Source organism: Triticum urartu, chromosome 6A (genome assembly GCF_056163025.1).
Source record: "Triticum urartu cultivar PI428250 chromosome 6A, HENAU_Tu73, whole genome shotgun sequence".
NCBI classification, from domain to species: Eukaryota; Viridiplantae; Streptophyta; class Magnoliopsida; order Poales; family Poaceae; genus Triticum; species Triticum urartu.
The window spans coordinates 575,765,390-575,778,507 of record NC_141878.1 but is presented as its reverse complement, the minus strand read 5'-3'; positions in this window follow the sequence as shown (position 1 = coordinate 575,778,507).

The window sequence follows — 13,118 nt, the reverse complement described above, 5'->3', positions numbered from 1 at the left end:
TTTATTTTAGCGCATATTAGTACTAATTTCATATCTTCATTCATTAGCTTCAATACATCATTACTACAACTAAAAAAGAGCAGTAATGAATGCAAAAAAAAAGAACTAATGTATTACACAAGATCAGCCGTTGATTAGATGGCTATCTTAGACTTTTTTCCTTTCATTTGTTGGTTTCTTAAGGGTAATTTGTTTTGACTCCACATGCACTTCTCAGGTTCTACTACCCGACCCTGTGCCCATAGATCCATTACAATGCATCCCACTCTTGTACATGCATATCGCCCATGTATAACCAGAAATCCTCGCCGGAGTCCCTATTCCACTTGTTCTGAGACGGGCCAGCCACCTCGGTCTTTGAGCATAACCTGTATGTATCGTTCTCAGTGATTATTCTCCGGTAGAAGATGAAGTTACATGGCTGCAACACATGACTTGTCTCGCCATTATTCTCCGGTCCCATGCTTGTCACCTCACCTCTCGCAGTGCACTGATTACATGCGTGTTTTCATCATCTTTATTTAATTTAGTGCATACTAGTACACTAATTTCACATCAAAAAAGGGCAGTAAGGTATTAAACAAGATCAACATTTTTTTAAACTAAACAAGATCAACCGTTGATTGGATGGATATCTTAGACTTTTCTTCATTTAGTTTCTTGGTTTCATAAGGCTAATTTGTTTTGACTCCACGTGCGCTTCCCAGGTTCTACTACCCGACCCTGCGCCCATTGATCGATTGCAACGCATCCCACTCTTGTACATGCATGAGCGCCCATGTATAACCAGAAATCCTTGTCAGGAGTCCCTTCTCCACTTGTTCGGACACGGGCTAGCCACCTGGGTCTTTGAGGATAACCTATATGTATCGTTCTCAACGAGATATCCTACTAGTTACATTTTTCTAACACAGGATCGGGTAGAAGATGAAGTTCATCAGACATTGGAAAATAGCCGGTGCATTCGTCAAGCCAAAGAGCATCACACGGAATTGGAAAATGTCCTCGATGAGTTTTGAAAACAGTGTTTGTGTCATCTTCCACGCACATTCGTTTATAATGATAGTCAGCGCGGATGTTGAGCTTGGAGAAATAGTGGGCGCTGGCGAGCTCATCGAGCAATAATTCATCGATGATTATCAAGGGACACTTGTTTTGACGGTGATGTCGTTCAATCGCCGATAATCGACGTAGAAATGCCAAGTGCCGTCCTTCTTGCGAACGAGCGGCGTGAGCGCGTCGAATAGACTCAGGTTGGAAGTGATTAGGCCAGCGTTGAGCATTTTATCCACCTAACGCTCGATCTCATCCTTTTGAACTGGAGAGTAGCGATAAGGACGCGCGCCCGGCTGCAGGGAAATTGCATGATTGAATACCATTTGTAGCGGCAGCGTCTTGGGTTCTTGGAAAATGTGTGAGTACTCCTCCAGGAGAACTTGCAATGGTGGTGAGAGCTGCTCACCCTGATTTCCTCTGGATGTGACAGTTGCTCGACTTTCGGTTCTGCTAGCGGGTCCTTAACAACAACAACCAACGCCCATACCTCGTCTGCCTTGATCCACTTGTAAAGCCGATCTGCATGAATTTCCGTGAATTTACGTCCGCGTCGCCTTCATCATCACCATGTCCACCGACAACGACCGTGCCGCCGCCGAGAAAGCTGAAGCCGACAAGAAGGCTGCCGAGGACGCCGCTGCTGCCACCAAAGCCGCGGCCTCTGCATGGCCTACTGGAGGGTATAACTCGTTTATCCCGCTCCTGATTATTTTCATATTAGCAGTACTAGCAGTATGTGTAGATTTGTCTACTATTTGCTTAGTACGTGCATGTTTAGATCAGAGTCAGTACGTCATCAACTTAGTCAATGCCATGCTAGTGATTTACTCATGGATTAATTTAATCGAGAAATTGCCTATTTACTCAACAATCCAAAAACCTATTATGTGTAGGAATTTCTCGGCAAGTGGCTTTGCCGCTGCACTGAAACCGGATAAGTTTACCGGTACATACTTCAAGCGTTGGCAGACTAAGACCACGTTATGGCTCACTGCTATGAACGTGTTCTGGGTCACCGGTGTCTCCACGGGAACGATTGCTCCTGAACAGGAGAAGGCGTTCAAGGAGGCTACCGTTGTGTTTCTCGGAGCAGTTCTTAGTGTGATCGGAGATAAACTGGTCGACGCATATTTACATGTGCGTGTCGCCAAGGACTTGTGGAAGGCGCTCGAATCTAAATTCGGGGCCGCCGATGCAGGGAGCGAGATGTATATTATAGAGCTGTTTCACGATTACAAGATGGTTGAAAACCGTCCTGTATTGGAGCAGGCTCATGAGATAATATGCATTGTTAAGGAACTTGAGTTTCTCAAGTGCGAGTTACCGGGCAAGTTTGTCGCGGGCTGCATAATCGCTAAGCTCCCTAATTCCTGGAGGAACTTTGCCACCACTCTGAAACATCAGAGGCGTGAATTCTCTGTGGAGGATGTCATTGGCCATCTGAGTGTTGAGCAGAATTCGAGGGCAAAAGACTCGCACGGAAAAGGGGCCGAAGGGACTTCTGTTGTCAACATGGTGAACCAGAAGAACTTCAACTCCCACAAGCCCAAGGGAAAGAACGGTGTCCAACACAATACCGACTTTAAGAAGAAGGGTAAGAAGACCTTCAAGAAGAACAAGAAGGACGAGGGCTGCTTTACTTGTGGTTCGGTTGAACATTGGGCCAACAAGTGTCCAAACAAGTACAAGAAGTCAGGACAGGACTCCAAGTCTGTCAACATGATTGTGGGCAACAATGAGAATGGTGCATCTGGGTACGGTAATTTATTTACTGTTTTTTCAGTGTTTCAACCCAACGATTGGTGGGTGGACACAGGTGCAGGTGTTCATGTGTGTGCTGACATTTCATTGTTCACTTCTTACCAGGTCACATGTCACGGGTCCGTATTGATGGGGAATGGCGCGAGTGCTTCTGTTCATGGTGTTGGCACGGTCGATCTGAAGTTTACTTCGGGAAGGATCGTACAGCTGAAGAACGTGTAGCATGTCCCCGCCATCAAGAAGAACCTCGTTAGTGGCTCCCTTCTATGTAGAGAAGGGTTTAAGTTGGTTTTCGAGTCTAATAAATTAGTTGTTACAAAATATGGACTCTTTGTTGGAAAAGGTTATGAGAGCGGAGGGATATTCCGTCTTTCCCTCGCAGATTTTTGTAATAAAGTCGTGAACCATATTCATTCGAATGTTAATGAATCTGAAGTTTGGCATTCACGTCTTTGTCACATTAGTTTTGGTGTTATGACGCGGCTAGCCAAGTTGGATTTAATCCCGAGTTTCACTTTAGCCAAAGGTTCTAAGTGCCTTTCATGTGTGCAAGCTAAGCAACCTCGCAAGCCTCATAAGGCCGCGGAGGAGAGACACCTGGCATCATTAGAACTCATACATTCTGATCTTTGCGAGATGAATGGTGTGTTGACTAAAGGTGGAAAGAGATACTTCATGACATTGATAGATGATTCCACTAGATATTGCTATGTGTATCTGTTAAATACTAAAGATGAGGCTCTACACTACTTTAAAATCTATAAGGCAGAAGTTGAAAATCAACTTGAAAAGAAAATTAAACGAATCCGGTCAGATCGTGGTGGAGAGTACTTCTCGAGTGAGTTTGATTCCTTCTGTGCAGAACACGGCATTATTCATGAGAGGACGCCTCCCTATTCACCCCAGTCAAACGGGGTTGCCGAGCGGAAAAACCGTACTCTAACTGATTTGGTTAACGCCATGTTAGATACATCGGGTTTATCCAAGGCATGGTGGGGGGAGGCTATATTGACGGCATGTCATGTCCTGAATAAAGTTCCGACAAAGGATAGTGAGATCACTCCCTATGAGAAATGGGCAAAGAGAAGGACGACACTCTCGTACTTGCGCACTTGGGGCTGTTTGGCGAAAGTCAACGTGCCAATCCCCAAAAAGCGTAAGCTTGGACATAAGACCGTGGACTGCATTAATTTGGGCTACGCTAAGAACAACGTTGGCTATAGATTTCTAGTAGCGAAATCTGAGGTACCTGACCAGAAGATCGGTACAATTATGGAGTCTAAGGATGCTACATTCTTTGAGGATATTTTTCTTATGAGAGATATGCAAAGCACTTCTAAACAGGAATCTGAGGAGACTCCTGAACCTGCCATCCCTATGGAATATTATGAGCAAACACATGATGAAAATCCTGAGGAGGATGACGAGAAAACCCTTGGTAGGGGCAAGAGACAAAGGACTGCAAAGACCTTTGGTGATGATTTCTTCGTGTACCTCGTGGATGATACTCCCACTTCTATTTCAGAAGCGTATGCCTCTCCAGAAGCTGACTACTGGAAGGATGCGGTCCGTAGCGAGATGGATTCCATCATGGCTAACGGGACATGGGAGATCACTGACCGTCCCTATGGTTGCAAACCACTGGGATGTAAGTGGGTGTTCAAAAAGAAGCTTAGGCCCGATGGTACGATTGAAAAGTACAAGGCTAGGCTTGTGGCCAAGGGCTATGACCAGCAAGAAGAGGAAGATTTCTTTGATACTTATTCACCTGTGGCTAGACTAACCACCATTCGAGTATTACTCTCGTTGACGGCCTCACATGGTCTTCTCGTCCATCAGATGGATGTTAAGACAGCTTTTCTAAATGGAGAGCTAAAGGAGGAAATCTACATGCAACAGCCTGATGGCTTTGTGATAGATGGTCAGGAAAGAAAGGTGTGTAGGTTGATAAAATCTTTATATGGCCTGAAACAAGCACCTAAGCAATGGCATGATAAGTTTAATACAACTCTGACATCTGTTGGTTTCGTTGTTAATGAGGCTGACAAATGTGTATACTATCGCCATGGTGGGGGCGAAGGAGTTATACTGTGCTTGTATGTTGATGACATACTGATATTCGGAACAAACCTCAAAGTCATTGAGGAGGTCAAATCATTTCTATCTCAGAACTTTGAGATGAAAGACCTTGCTGTGGCTGATGTTATCTTGAACATCAAGCTACTGAGAGATAATGAGGGTGGGATCACACTTCTGCAATCCCATTACGTTGAGAAGGTGTTGAGTCGTTTTGGATATTCGGACTGCACACCATCTCAAAGACCATATGATCCTAGTGTATTAATTCGAAAGTCCAAAGGCATGGCTAAAGATCAATTGAGATACTCTCAAATCATTGGTTCACTGATGTACCTAGGGAGCGCAACGAGGCCTGACATCGCGTTTGCTGTGAGCAAACTGAGCCGGTTTGTTTCCAAACCGGATGATGTACATTGGCATGCTGTTGAGAGAGTTATGCGCTATCTGAAAGGTACTATGAACTATGGACTTCACTATAACGGATACCCGTCGGTACTTGAAGGGTATAGTGATGCGAATTGGATCTCTGATGCTGATGAGATGAAGGCCACAACTGGGTATATGTTTACTCTTGGAGGTGGCGCTGTTTCCTGGAAGTCTTGCAAGCAAACGATCTTAACGAGATCGACAATGGAAGCAGAATTAATGGCATTAGACACATCTGGTGTTGAAGCGAGATGGCTTCGAGATCTATTGATGGACTTGCCATTGGTTGATAAACCGGTTCCGGCTATCCTTATGAACTGTGACAATCAGACTGTCATCACCAAGGTGAAGAGTTCAAAGGACAACATGAAGTCCACCAAACACATAAGAATGAGATTAAAAGCTGTCAAAAAATTAAGAAACTCTGGAGTGATAGCGTTGGACTATGTCCATACGGCTAAGAATCTGGCAGATCCCTTTACAAAAGGGCTATCACGTGTTGTGATAGATAATGCATCGAGGGAGATGGGTATGAGACCCACATGAGTTGCCATGGTGGTAACCCAATCTATGTGATCGGAGATCCCGTGAATTAGGACCTGGGAAAACAAGCCAGTGGTGAACTGAGGAGAGTAACTATACTAACCCACTCCGTTGGAGATGCAATACTCTCAATACTGTATGGTAGGATGACTACGGTCTCAATGTGTTCCAAAGCTTATAAAAGCAAGATGCTATCCTACAGAGCGATCTTTGGAGGAACACACCTATATGAGCCCGACTGCTGTTCACAGTCTATGAGGTTGGGGTGATCTCTAGTAAGCTCATGAATAGGCCAGGAGTGTGACTTATATGCTCCACCCGAGGGGTCAGCCTTCGGCAGCCTAGTACTAGTAAGACATGTAGTGAAACTTCTTTACGCCAAACTGACAATTCAAGGCATAGTCCATTGTTTAGTTGTGAAGGAGTGTAGCCACTTGTTCTAGGTGAAGTTCAACCTTAACAGGTCTTTACTGAAACACTGGTATATCGAAACAGCAATTGAAACAGAGGACACAATGGGCCCTCGAGATCTGGTGGGGGATTGCTAAAATCTGAGATGGCTCTAGGCCCATATTGCAATTTCTGAAAAATCTCTAAGGGCCCATGTGGGTTATATGGCACTAGGTGTGGTGGGAAGTTTAGTCCCACCCCGGAAGTGGAAGGAGAGTTGGAGTGGTTTATAAGGGTTTCTCTTCTACATGCTATTGGAGCTTAAGAAGAGAAGAGGCCCTCGCGCACTCCTCCTCTGCCGCCCGCCTCGCCACGCCACGCCTCGTCACTACGCGCCGCGGGTTGCGGGATTGAGCCGAGCCGAGCTCACACCTACGCGCTTATTTTTGCCAGTCACTAACGGAGAGTTTTCTGACAGCTGGGCCACGATCTGAGACGTCGGATCGTGGGCTGTCACGGACTCGGACGTGGGTCGAGCCCACGTCTCTCCACGCGGCTGCGCCTCTGACAGCTGGGCCACGATCTAAGACGTCGGATCATGGGCTGTCACGGACTCGGACGTGGGTCGAGCCCACGTCTCTTCACGCGGCTGCGCCTATAAGTATGCGGTGTCTCCTAACCCTATCTGCCATGAACAGATCACATCTGCTCACGCGCACGCCCACCATCGTTCCTTCGCTGCTGCTGCCGCCGGTGACTCCATCCCGTCCGCCGCGTACACGGTCGACGGGAGAGCAGGTCTCCGAAACCACGCCCTTCTGGTTCCTGTACGGGGTGAGGGGCGAATAGGTTTTTGGGCAGCGATTACGCGACTGCTCGCTTCCGATCGTCTACTTCCTCTACGTCCGCGTCGCCTTCATCATCACCATGTCCACCGATGCCGACCGTGCCGCCGCCGAGAAAGCTGAAGCCGACAAGAAGGCCGCCGAGGACGCCGCTGCTGCCACCAAAGCCGCGGCCTCTGCGTGGCCTACTGGAGGGTATAACTCGTTTATCCCGCTCCTGATTATTTTTATATTAATAGTACTAGCAGTATGTGTAGATTTGTCTACTGTTTGCTTAGTACGTGCATGTTTAGATCAGAATCAGTACGTCATCAACTTAGTCAATGCCATACTAGTGATTTACTCATGGATTAATTTAATCGAGAAATTGCCTATTTACTCAACAGTATTGAGTCTCTGGTGGCATTGCATTGGACTGAACTGGGCAAGCCAGTCCATGCCGAGAACAATGTCGTATGCGCCCAAATGAGCAGACGCATGTCGATGGCGAACTTGTGGCCTTGGCACCACCACTGAACTATATATATCACCATTGGCAACCCGGATTGTCTCTGGATCCACATCCTGCAGTTTGCAGCAAGTAGTGTATGTGTTGTGAAAGTGGAGTTGACGGAAGTGTGGGTGTTGCCAGAGTCCACCAGGAGCAACCGCACTTGATTGCCACAAAATGCTCGTAGCCGCAAGGTGCCCTTGGTATATGTACCGGGGATCGTGTGCACAATGATGAAGTAACATGCTGTAGGCTCTTTAGGCTTTTCATCAAGCAGCTCGAGGGCATGAATTACGTCCCCAGAGTAGCTCACCATAGTCGCCGACCTCGATTGTGAGCAGATGTGCGAAACAGTTGCATTTGTGCTCGCGACTGTATTTGTCGCCGCACTTGAACCAAAGTACATTTGTGCGTATGAACTACCGGAGCTACCATTCACGGCCGAAGTAGTCAGGGCCGTGCTTGGCACCATTGATGTGTGGCTGCACTGGTCTTGGCACGACCATGATTAATATGGACATTTGACATATCGTATACATTTTTTGTATGTATGATATATTGTCCGTGTAACGACATAGGCAGACAACTAACATGATTACTGGAGGTGGAGGGATGGTGCCACCGGCGGCGCCTCCCTATGATGGTCGTGTTCCATCTCGTCTTCCTGGATATACACGAGAGCTGCTGCCGTGGACACACTCGTGGGCGCGTGTTGGTGCACGCCTGTGAGCTCGTCGTCACATAGACAGATGATAAACTGAGAGACGAAGAACTTGTTATTGAGAGAGGGGTCCAGCGCGATCAGGTAGTACATGATGGACTCAAAGGCAAGAACCCGCTTCGGTAGACCCCCCTCACAAAACGTATAAAGGATTAATATGGACATTTGACATATCGTATACATTTTTTGTATGTATGATGTATTGTCCGTGTAACGACATAGGCAGACAACTAACATGGGCCGGCCAATTTGCGCCGGAAAATCAACAAAAATAGCACAGCCCCATACACGGGAATCGAACTCACGACCACGGATAGGAATGGCTCTCGTTGCTAGCCAACTCAACTAGGTGCCTCGCGTGTTAAATTTGCTGTGGCACACTTAAAAGCAACCAACGAAAGGGGCAGCACTTAAACACCGATCAACAAATACTAAAATGCGTGAGCGGATCTCACACACAAGCTCAACATCACTAGCCCCAAAAGATTATTTCCTATTTCGTATGTGAATTTCTTTTTGAAAAAGTAAATATTTTTGAAACCTGGACATTTTCAAAATTTGTGAACATACTTTTAAAAATCCAAACCTTTTGTGAACAATCTTCAGAATCTCAAAATTTATTTCAAAAAATAGGAGCAAAATTGAAAGCAAGAACATTTCTTGTAACTACAAACATTTTCTAAAGGCTTCGTTCGAGAAAATCACCATGTTCAACGTAGGGTGTCCGGGTAAGTAGAAGGCTCCGTTTGAGAGTATGTTGTTCGACGACATCCGTCAGATGACCTTAATTTTTTTATTAGCTGTATGAACCATTCAAGGCACCATACCAAGGTTTTTTGGTTTTCTATAAATTTTATATTTTCTGAAGTTTTCTCGGTCAAAAAAGGGCGATAAATTGTCGGACGTGTCGCAACTTCCATCAGGTGTCGAAAATCGTTCAAACATAGCAGGGATTCCTACCATGGGTGTGCCCACCTGCTTGCAAAAGTTGGGTTAGTTTAATCGTCTACAAAAATAGACCATGTTCAACGTAGGGTGTCCGGCTTTGTCCGAGAGCAGATTGTTTTTCATCCTTGAAATGGCCCTAATTTTTTCCATGGCCTTGTATGACCAATTGAAGGCACCATGCCAAGTTGTTTTGATTTTTAATAAATTTTGCATTTTCTAGAGTTTTCTCAGTAGAAAAAAGCCAATAAATGCCCGAAGATGTACCAACTTGCTTACAATGTCAGAAAATCGTTCAAACCTAACATAGATGCCTACCATGTGCATGCCCCTCTGCTTGCAAACGTTGGGGTCATTTGAAGTTTTTCTGAAAATAGACCATGTTCAACGGAGATTGTTCGGGTAGGCCAGAAAGCTCCGCCTGAGAGCACGTGGTCTTTCGACATCCATGAAATGGCTCTAATTTTTTTGCATGACCTTGTATGACTAACTAAAGGAATAATGCCAAGTTGTTTTTGATTTTTTGATGAATTTTGCATTTTTTGGAGTTTCATCAGCCAAAAAAGGTCGATAAATGGCCGAACATGTCGCAACTTGCATACGGTGTCAGATATCATTCAAATCTGACATGTGTGCCTACTATGGGCATGTCCACTTTGTTCAAAAGTTGGGGTCATTTCAAGAATGTCCAAAACTAGACCATATTTAAACAAGGGTGTTCTGTTGTCCAGAAGGCTCCCTCTGAGCACGTTGCTCTTGACATCCTTGAAATGACCCCAATTTTTTTTCATGGTCTCGTATGACCAATTCAAGGCACCATGCCAAGTTGTTTGGATTTTCGACAAGTTTTGCATTTGCTAGATTTTTTCATTGAAAAAGAGTGATAAATGACCAGATGTGTCCCAACTTGCATACCGTGTTAAAAATCGTTCAGACCTGGCACTAATGCCTACCATGGGCAATGCCTACATTCCTGCAAAAGTTGGTGTCATTTGAAGGATGTTCATAATTAGACCATTGTCAGCATTCTGGGAACCGGGGTATCCAGACTTGTTTGCCTGCGGGCCACGGCGTGGCCCCGTCGATGGCCTGGTACGGCCCATCTCCAGCAGCAACAACACAAGACCCTCACGAGGGGCCAAGCCTCACGAGGCGGACGATGCCAAGACCTCCAAGAGGAGTGGCCACCTTAGGCTGGCTCCTGATCAGGAGCGGAGATTTCCATGCGAGTCCTCACCTCGTGAGAGCTCGAATGACGCAAGCCATGACGACCAAGGACAGGAGCGCGCCAACGAGCGCAGTACAACATGTTTCCTCTTTGGTGCTAAAGAGACAAGCGCAGGCACGGAGTCTTGAGGTTGTTCTTCCTTTGTACCAGTTCATCCTCAACCCACCTCGAGGCTAGTCTAGCACAAAGCAGGAGTAGGGTATTAATTACACCGCAAGGTGGCCCGAACCTGGGTAAACTGCCTTGTCTCGTTCTTTTTCAGCTCATCGAGCTAGGCCGCGAGATCGACGAGTTGGCAGGCTGGGGAGGTTGAGTTCTTCGAACGCACCCCAGAGTTCGAATCTATCTTGGGTCTGCGGAGCCCCGAATCCGACAATCATGTTCGAGAAAGGATGTCCGGTAGGCCAGAAGGCTCCGTCTAAGAGCCTTTTTTCTCGACATCCTTAAAATAAGTTCATAGATTTGAAAAAAGTTCATGAATTTAAGAAAATGAAAAATAAGAAGAAACAAATAAAAATAGAAAGAAAAAAGGCCAACCAAAAGAAAAAAAAACTGACTGAGAAGATGCACAACAAAAAAGAATGAAAAAAGTAATTAGACACAACAAGTTAGTTGTCCTAATTGGTTAAATTTGGTGAAGTAATCCAAGAGGTCCATAATTTTAATTGGGTATTTGAAAATACCATGAATTGAAAAAAATGACGGATTTTGAAAAAAAATGATAGATTTGAAAAATGTTCACAAAATTTAAAAAGCTTCACAAATTTTAAAAAAGTTCAACGATTTTGCAAAAAGTTTATCAACTTTTTAAGAAGTCCATGATTTTTCAAAAATAAAAAAAATCATCAACTTTGAAAAAGTCAATCATTTTGAAAAAGGTTCATCAATTTAGGGAGAAAAGGCTCGTCGCTTTTGAATAAAGTTCAATGACTTTGAAAAAAATTATTGATTTGTTTTAAAAATAAAACTAAAGAGGTTTTCACATTGCAAAAGAAAAGGAAGAACAAAAAGGAAAATAAAAACCAAACAAAAGCATTTGAAAAAAAAGAGAAAAATGGAAAGAAGAAAAAGATAAAAGATAAAAAGAAAGAAAGAGGAAAGAGGACAGAAGAAAAGAACGAGAATGATAATGTGAAGACAACAGTTGCTGCTGGCTGCTTGGTTATTGCGTCTACATATGAACCTGGAAGTCCCTGTTTCGAGTCCTACCATGCTCACTTTTTCCGACTTACAGTCAGAAAAAATTATTGGCAGGCCAGCTTGCTGTACAGGTCTACACCGTACACGGCGGTTTCTATTATAAAAGTACTTGTAGTTGAGGGATATAGAGGTACTATGATCTAATATATGCCCATCATGCCCTTTCTTACGAAAAGGTATAGGCTAATCTGAGTCGTCAATGGACTCGTTTGTAACCTTGGCACCATAACGCGGCGTGCCCCTCCATGTAGAGCACTGCCATGTGTACAGTACATGATGGGGTAGAGACTTGGAGTACAAGACAAGACATTACTAATTCTATCTCTAACTCAAACGCATTATACTTTTAACATTCCCCCTCAGTTGTAGCGGGAGTTGATCGGACGATTACGACTGAATTTGAAGTCTTGTGCTTCTGTCGTCTTGTCTGCTGCGCCATCATCAACTCTGTCTCTGATAGGTCGGCACCAAGGGCGGTGACCGTTTCCCCTTCGGGTGCCTTCCTCGTCTCTCCTCTGTTCCCTCCCGCAGTCACAGCGGGAGTGGCGTGGACGCTAGTGACGACGCGGACGCTGTGACTAGAGTTGTTGCTGATGAGTTGTTGTAGACCAAGCCATTAATGTCTATGTCGAGGTAGCCGATGATTGTGATGTAGCCGTGGTCGAGGTATTCGTGGTTGAGGTGTAGTCGTTGTGGATGATGAAGCCGCACAAAGCCGAAGGCGCAAAAAAAAAGTGCTATGACGGAGCTGCAGACATGGACGATACACCTTGCGGATGTCAGACGATGCCGTCGATGATGAGTCCATTGGTTTTGCCAAGACCGGAGGAAGCCCATTGAGCACACATCGATTTTGCCAGAACCATGTAGCCGTGTAGGGGTCATCACTGTAGTGACGTCGTCTCGATGCAGCCGTGTTGTCGTGGATGACAGCTGTCGATGCCGTCGTCATGGTCGCATCTTGCAAAAAAATTTGTCAAAGGACGCTAGTTGTCCATCTTGTGGACGAGGCGGCGGCGGTTTGTCAACGATGATGTTGATGAAGACCATTTTGATGAAGAACCTGGCTATGTAGTGTCGGCGATGGCATTGCAGAGGCTTGTCGACGATGATGCTCGCTTGGAGGCGTCCCTCACGGCGACGAAGTGTCGATGCCATGTCGCACCGGAGAAGTCTATGAAGAATTGCACGCTTTTCATACCGGCCTGGCGTGTGGATGATGCATGTTGATGTCCCTTCTCATAAATGTTATCGGCGAAGATTTTTTTTTCTTTGGCACGATGTAGCATGGCGTGGCTCGGGAGATGTAGGTGTAGGTGCAGATCGGCTGGTGCAGTTTGTCGTCGCAGGCTTGATGTAGTCGGTTCGTAGCATATGGCACACCTGGTCGTGTCGATGCCGTACGAGCTCGATGGAGTCGGCCTGGTGGGGATT